Source organism: Ostrea edulis, chromosome 8 (genome assembly GCF_947568905.1).
Source record: "Ostrea edulis chromosome 8, xbOstEdul1.1, whole genome shotgun sequence".
In the NCBI taxonomy this organism is placed as follows: domain Eukaryota; kingdom Metazoa; phylum Mollusca; class Bivalvia; order Ostreida; family Ostreidae; genus Ostrea; species Ostrea edulis.
In genome coordinates this window covers 27,529,029-27,537,946 of record NC_079171.1, presented here as the reverse complement: position 1 = coordinate 27,537,946, position 8,918 = coordinate 27,529,029, and positions in this window count along the sequence as shown.

Below are 8,918 nucleotides of genomic sequence, written 5' to 3'. Positions count from 1 at the left end.
CAGTGGATCAGTGTACTGTGCACACTGCACATGCATGGCAGGGTAGGATTTAAGATAAATTGAGTTTGAAATAAATTGCATATACTGTATTAGTTATGTATTGTTTACACATTGACACTTTGTATAATTTAATGAATTTTGATTGTTAGTACTCTTTAAAATTTAATTCATAAAGCTAAAATATTCTAAATTTCAAAATTGTCAGCGTTAGTTTACTGGATATTTGCAATGTATTGAGAATCATATGATTATTCCAGACTTGGGAGAAGTTTGCAGTCATGTGGCAGCGTTGTTGTTTAAAGTGGAGATGGCGGTGAAGATGGGCTTAACAAAGTCTAGTTCTACCAGCAAGGCCTGTCAGTGGAATTGCAGATTTCGAAAGGAGGTAAATTTGCTAATAATATTTTTTTTTCTTTGTTCCTATTGTCACAAATCACAATGGAAATGAAAAATTGACAATATTATTTATAGTTTGGATTAGCAAACTTGTCAGTTGTTTTACATTTATCTAGATACAGTTAAATAGAATGTATTGAATACTTGTAAAATATGCAATATTTCTTTCATTTTTATGGTGATACCAGCCACAATTACTGAAATATACAGCCAAATAAAGGGAAAACGGACAAAGGAAATTGATTCTGTCCAAGCACATGGCTCAGCACCTCTTCCACCACAAAACATTCTTCAAGAATTGAACGCCATCGCACCAAATGCTGCATTTTTCACTTCCTTGAGTGGAATGACATCAGTAACTGATCAAGTTTGAACCAAAATATCCTAAACTATTATCTACCTTAAGACAAGATGACATTGAAGGCAATATTCCCGATTTGTGTGAAGTATACCAGTCATACTCGTGTCTGCCAGCCAAGTCAGCAACTTGGAGAAAGCAACAAGAAATGAAAGCATTAGTCCTTTGTGGTACCAGCACCGAATGGGAAGGATCACTGCCTCTAAAGCCCATGACGTTCTTGTGAGGAGAGACTCAACTTCACCAGATAACTTGGTCAGACGTGTAGCTGGTTACAGCGTGTATGACTTGTCCAAGAATACTGCTGTGAAATGGGGTATAGATACTGAAGAGGAGTGCAGGCAGGCATTTGCCAGTCATCAAAAAGGAAACCACCTGAACTTCAATTGTCAGTTATCTGGATTTGTGATTGATCCTGCCCACCCCTTCTTAGGAGTTAGTCCAGATGGCATAAGCTGTGATTGTTGTGGGAAAGGTGTTTTAGAGATTAAGTGCCCCTATAAACACAGGGATATTTCAGTTGAGGAGGCAGCACAGAAGGATGGAGACTTCTGTCTCGACAAGTCCTTACAGTTGAAGACAAGTCACAGATACTTTACCCAGGTACAGATGCAGATGTGTATCACGAAATGCCAGTATTGTGACTTTGTAGTTTTCACCAAGTGCCAACCATCTGCAAGCATGGTGATAGTACGAATTTTTTGGGATGAGCAGTTCTGCAGAACATTGCTGGACAAATGTGAGAGGTTTATGAAAACCCATGTCCTAAAGGAACTGTTAATAAGGCAGTTGGAGGAACAGCCCACATCCTCTGTCCAAGACGCATCTGACAACAACAACAACGAAGAGAGGACCACTTGGTGCATTTGCAAGGAGCCTGAGTATGGTCGAATGATTGAGTGTGAAAGTGAAGGATGTGTGTACCAATGGTTTCATTACCCATGTGTTAACATTCGACGCAAACCCCGTGGTCAGTGGTTCTGTCCAAGTTGCAACATGACTGCAAATTGACTAAGATATTGTTCTCAATTGACGTATAGTTTTCATGATTGTTTTCTTCTTTTATTTGCTTATTTCCTATTCTGTAGCAAATAAAATGTATTTTATTCCTTTTTATTGACTTCACTCTGATGCAGTGGTTATCATATGACTGACATTTGTCATATTAAAAATGGTTGTCACCCTCAAACATATTTCTTATATCCATATGAAGAACATTAAATGTAAATCAATATTTTAATGGTTTAATAAGTGGAATAAATCACAACTTTAAATAAAAGTGTTGTAATGCAACAGAATTGATCATACAGATGTCTGAAAGTTCATTTCCAACTTTGAAGTACAATTCTTCACGCCCAATGTTTAATTAAAAAAAGTCAATGCAGAAGGAAATTTCAATTTACATCTAGACAATATAATATTAGTCTTCTAAGTTGATACATTATGCCACTAATTTTGGTTGAAGATTGCATACTGCAGCACAAATAGTTAAAATACTGTCAGCATGAGGGACCATGTGCATACTCAAGTTAGTGCTCAGAATATTGAAATTCTTGATCCTCTCAATGGCTCTCTCTACACATATCCTTGCATGGGCAATTTTCCGTGAACTATAAAACTTAATGATGTTGCTATGTTTGTAATTGGACCATGTTTGTGCTCTTGTTGTAAGGTGTCCTGGTCGCTGAATAAAGACTTCGAAACAGTCAATGATACTACAGCACTTCGGATATGAAGATTTGAACACAAAGAGCATATTTTGGATCAATGTTTGTTTTTCTGGCCACTGAATCAGAAAACACAGTTTCTTTGCTATAATGGGTAGACTTAGGTTGAAAATATCTGTAATTGTAGTCAACGACACAATGCACTGCAATATACTCTATGTGGTCACTTTATATCAATGAAAAAAAATTAATGGTACTATATATAGTAAAGCAAAATGTACATAGTTTATTTTAAGCTTTCTATATATGCACCCTTTGGTTATTAATAATCCTCCTCCAAGTGCTAGTTGGCTTTGTAACACATTATTAAGGCGAGTGGTGTGATGCATAAATGTTTATATTAACCAGGCTCTACTAGCATTATGTAACCTGGGGGTTCCAACTAGTGTAGTTTAAAAAAAACAAAACTAAAACAAAGTAATTCGACACAAGAATCAATTTAATTTACTTTCTTCAAAACTTTTCACAAATGACATTCTTCCATGGATATTTTCATTGAAATTCTGAAATGTACAAAGAAACAAGCAATGAAAATCTCTGAACCATTCAAAATTTTATAATTAAAATAAGTTAATATTATTTGGGTTTAATCCCTTCAGCACAATAACTGATATAAAATCAAGAGTATGACAGAAAAGCAAAAAACTGAAAAAGGAGAAAAATCAACTACGGAGACAAAACGGGGCCAAAAAAGTAGAATATGACCCTTCGGATTTATTAAGATCCAAAAAGAAATGGTAGAGACAGTGACATTTTAAATGATGTGTGTGTGGATCTACATTTTTTGAAAACCCTATTATAAGTCTTACCAAATTTGTAGTAGATCCTTGAACCATATGCTACCACATCTGGTGGGTCTTGTATGTCTAACACATGTCTCCCGGAAGTCCAAAGTACCCTTCCTTTCTTCCCAGTTTTGGTAAAAAAAACCTTACCCAGGGCCAATCTTCAACCTGATTTGATTAAAAAGATTAATTAATAGAAATTTGAATAAGAATTCTGGCTATTTATGTTATATACACAATTACAAGTTATCAACATTATATGACATTATCAACTGAATATTCCTGTCTTTATTTCCCTATCCCAAAGATAAAGCCTTCAAGTGAAAAAAAAAAACATTCAGTGGAAAAAAATCAATATAAAACATGAATGACAAATTAAGGTTCTTTTCAAACCTTTGAATTCTCAAAGGACACATCTCATGTTTTCAAAGTATACAATATTACATGCATTTTGTTTTCTTTATGCTTATAGTAATTAATTCTAATTGTTCGTTCGCCGAAATTTTGTGATAATTAACCACAATACAGACTTTAATCTAAGCCCCGATTTCAAAATCTCAATTAGGTAGGTAGTCACGTGGTACAGTGACGTCACATGGCCCGCGCCCTTCGGATTGTGAAAGTACTGCGAGATATTATTAAAAACTGAACTTTATGGGACCTAATTTATTTACCATGGGCAACATTTAAATCGATGTTGACATATTGTCTGAGTTTTATATGTGTTCGCCACCAGTGGACACATATAACGATGTAAATACCCAAATATAGCGAGTAAAGCGTGTATGAAATCGGCAATATTTTGATTAAATAATGTTTATATGGGTCGCTGTCTACAAACTGTTTGGGGATGTTATTCCTTTATACATCTGTAATTGGCGCTGTTTTTTTTTCTAAAATGAACAGTGCAATCATTATTTATTTTTGGATTAGGCAAATTATGATACGTGAAATTGTTGACAACTAGGCCCTATGCCAAGCTATTGTCACGCGTGCATTTCGGAAAGAAAGGAAAAGACAACACACACAAATCAATAAAAATATTCAAATTTAAATTGGTAATCACATTATTTTATTTTGATAAAGCAATCTGACTGCTATTTTTGAATTGTGATCTGCACGTCTTTAGGAAGTACGAAGTGGGAGCACGGCGTTATAGTCTACTGAAAATAATATAATTCAATTTAAAGTTGGGAAATACAATATTCTATTATTTGTATAATTAAAAGTTTAATTATTTAGTATCTTAATTTTTTTCTTGTTTGTAAATCTACCAGTTGGTAGAAGTTACATTGTATCGTCGATATATGTTGTTACAAGGTGAAGGTCAGTTAATCCGAGTGTATATTGAATTTGAAGAGCAAAACAGAATGTATGCTATAGGTCTACCAGTGCTTATAGCTTCGATATATCCATTTTCTCGCAGTTTATCAGGGTCTCTGTCCAAGCGGTCTTTGAAAAGGTGACTGTGTGTGTTTTTTAAGGTAAAATTCTTGCTCCAACAAAAAATTATCCACGTCCTTTTTCTCGTACCTTCTTTCGAAAAATTGAAAAACTAGTACACCCGAGCACGGCACAAAACATCTTAATGCATTATTATTTACAAGCCCTGAATGATATAATTGGTTTTTTGTCGATTAAATCTAATCTGTTTATGAAATGGCTAATAGATGTTTTCAAATCCGAGGGCGCATATGACGTCACACATAATGGTGCGTAAACTAGCGAACGAAAATATGCATATCGCAAAATTTGAATTTCATCGCTTTCAAACTCGAAATCTACGCAAAATATTTCATTTAAAACACATTTAAAGTAGTTTTAAGCATAAAAAGATTTAATTTTGCTGAAAAAATGAAACATGCGTTGTGTCCTTTAACCATAATTAACAATGTAATGATTAAATGCTATCATGATATATACTAAGATAGTTAGTTCACATGCATATATCTGAAATTCAAAATGTACATTAAGTTGCATTCACTAAATATTTCTAAAACTGTTAAACTCAAGGTAACAAAGTAACATATCCCTTTAGTAGAGATTGAATAAAAAATAACTCATTTTAATTTTGGCCAGTCCAAAATATTGCGACAAGTCCTGAAAGTCGTCCGTGATGATGGTCGGATGGCCGACGGGATAGCGACAATAATTGTTGGTCCAGGAATATCGACTAGTGAAATCAAAATATTGGATCGTTTCGTCTTCTGCAGCTGTATAATGCAGTTTGATGGCATTGGTTCGACCACCAAAAAACTATCACGTGGGTCAAGTCCGTCTTGAAGATATAGGGTCGACACGAATTGTTGCAAAGCTGCATTCTTCTCAATTTAAATTTAAATTGATGTCCCCATACAATGACCAATTTGTATCCCAAATTTTTCAGTTCCTTTCTCTCTTTTTCGTCATGTCGTACAATTCTTTGATGGTCCGATTAGTAGACGGATGTTTGGTGGTATTCCTATCGTCTGGGTAACAAGTGGGACAACCGTGGAACACACAACATGTACCAAAATAAACAATATTAATCCTCCAAACTTTCGTAATGAAGTCCAGGTACGCCTACGCCGCCCCCTCCAGTTTAGGAGGAAAAGGGTGGGGGAATGTTAGATAAATGGTTCCGTTTCCGCGAGGAGTCCTGACAAACCCGTCACATCTATAATTAGTCCCCGTACTTGGAATTCACCTCTGTTGAGAGCGTGAGAAATGACAATGGGGTTACCCCGCTGACGACTTCTTTAAGAACAAGCAACATCTCCGTGTGTCTGGCTTGTCTTTCAAGTTGTATCTGAAAGGTAAAGGCGTCATTCTGCAAGTCCCAGGACAGGCCTAGACTCTGATGAACAGGTAGTGTATACTTCTCCAAATGAAGTATTGTCATCTCTTTACATAAAGCCTTGTTCTTAAAAGTTCTTTGTTGGTCGACATGAAATCGTATCCTACTCGTAGAAGGTTGATTACTATCATCGAGAGATGGGCGATGTTTTTTAGTAGGGGATTCCATATCGGGAAGAACTTCTTGCCATAAATCATCCATGTGCTTTTCCCATCGAAGTTGCTTTTCCCACTGGAGTTCTCGTAATCGGACCAATCTCGATTTACCAATATTAAAAACAAGAGCAACACCAGCATGGCATAATACGCCCGTCGATGTTGGTAATGAATAATAAATCAATCACACCAAAACGCAAAGTGGAACTGTAACTTTCTACTACAAAACAATAAACAAGTTTGAATGCAATAGCTGCAAAGATGGCAAAAAAAAATGTCCAGCAAACTGTAAAATGCTTAAATTTTTCTAAAATTAAGGGGCATAACTCTTGGAACAAGATATGCTTGTAAAACACATATGCCCCCCATGGTGCAAAATTGAAAAGGGTTATACACACACACATCATTTAATTAAGAGTAGTATCATCAATTCAAAATATTGAGCAGACAATATCTTCCTATGTCAAGAGTGGATTGACCATGTGACCTAAAAATCAATAGGGGTCATCAACTCCTGAAGATGTACCAGTGTACCAAGTTTGATGTCTGTCAAGCAAAGGGTTCTCAAGAGACTGAGCGGACAGTATATTCCTATGTACAGTTTAACCCTTGACCTTTGACCACGCGACCTCAAAATCAATAGGTGTCATCTTCTCCTGAAGATGTACCAAGTTTAATGTCTGTCAAGCAAAGGGTTCTCAAGATATGGAGCAGACAGTATATTCCAATGTCCAGTTTGACCCTTGACCTTTGACCATGTGATCTGAAAATCAATAGGGGTCGTCTTCTCCTTAAGACGTACCAGTGTACCACGTTTGATGTCTGTCAAGCAAAGGGTTCTCAAGATATTGAACGGACAGTATATTCCAATGTCCAGTTTGACCCTTGACCTTTGACCATGTGATCTGAAAATCAATAGGGGTCGTCTTCTCCTTAAGACGTACCAGTGTACCACGTTTGATGTCTGTCAAGCAAAGGGTTCTCAAGATATTGAACGGACAGTATATTCCTATGTCCAGTTTGACCTTTGACCATGTGACCTCAAAATCAATAGTGGTCGTCTTCTCCTGAAGTCGTATCAGTGCACCAAGTCTGATGTCTGTCAAGAAAAGGGTTCTCAAGATACTGAGCAGACAGTATATTCCCATGTCAAGTTTGACCCTTGACCATGTGACCTCAAAATTAATAGGGGTCATCTTCTCTTGAAGATGTACAAGTATATCAAGTTTGATGTCTGTCAAGCAAAGGGTTCTCGAGATATTTGACGGACAGTATATTCCTATGTCCAGTTTGACCCTTGACCTTTGACCATGTGACCTCAAAATCAATGGGGGTCATCTTCTTCTGAAGATGTACTGGCGTACCAAGTTTGATGTCTGTCAAGCAAAGGGTTCTCTAGACATTGAATGGTCAGTATATTCCTATGCCCAGTTTGACCCTTGACCTTTGACCATATGACCTCAAAATCAATAGGGGTCATCTACTCCTTAGGATGTACCAGTGTGCCAAGTTTGATGTCTTTCAAGCAAAGGGTTCTCAAGATATTGAGCGGACATTATATTCCTATGTCCAGAGGAGATTGACCCTTGACCTTTGGACCTGAAAAACAATAAGGATCCTCTTCTACTCATAACTAACCCACATATGAAATATCATTATCATCAAGTGAATGGTTCTCAAGATATTGAGCGGACAACACATGGTCTACAGACCGACCGACCGACAGGTGCAAAACAATATGCCCCCTCTTTTTCAAAGGGGGGCATAAAACTTATTCAATCACACCGAAATACGAACTGGAACTGTAACTCTTTACTACAAAACAATAAACCAAGTTTCAATCTTATAGCTGCAAAGATGGCTGTAAAAAGTCCGGACAACTGAAAAATTCCTACGTTCAAGGGGCGTAACTCTTGCAAAAATGAATCAATCACACTGAAACGTGAACTGGAACTGTAACGCTTTACTACAAAACAATAAACTAAGTTTCAATGCAATAGCTGCAAAGATGGCTAAAAAAAATGTGGAAACCTGTAAATGACCCCGGACAGACGGACAGCGCCCTAACATAATACGTCCCGTTTTACGACAGGCGTATAGTAAGTGGCACAGATTTGTAAGCTATGTTTTAAAATTACTATTTATAAAATACGCAAAGCTTTGCTATACGCTAATGCGAAAAAAAAACCAATTTAATAATAATAAAAATCTACTCTGGCCTAACCATCATCATTATACATGCATAACACTAGCTTGTGTAAACAATACCCGGGTATCTCTCTTTAACGCATTGTTGTGATATGTCCAAGTAAAACATCTCATTTAAAACAATCAAGTAAAAAAAGGACACTTTTATAACTATTTTTCTCAAGAATTATTTTTCACATTGATTTTTTTTGTCAAATAACTTTGCATGTCCCATAATCAAAAGCAATATACATACATAAACACTAACTTGTGTAAACAACATCCCACTACCGGTAATACACATTGTTGTCACATGTCCATTGATAATAATAATATATCATCTGAAATAAAACAATCAATAAAAAAAATGTACATCATCTTTTCTGACCACACAACTAAATACATATACTCAATTACCATCATCATATTATAAGGAGGTAGTAAAACATCCCAAATGTAAAAAAAAAGAAAATC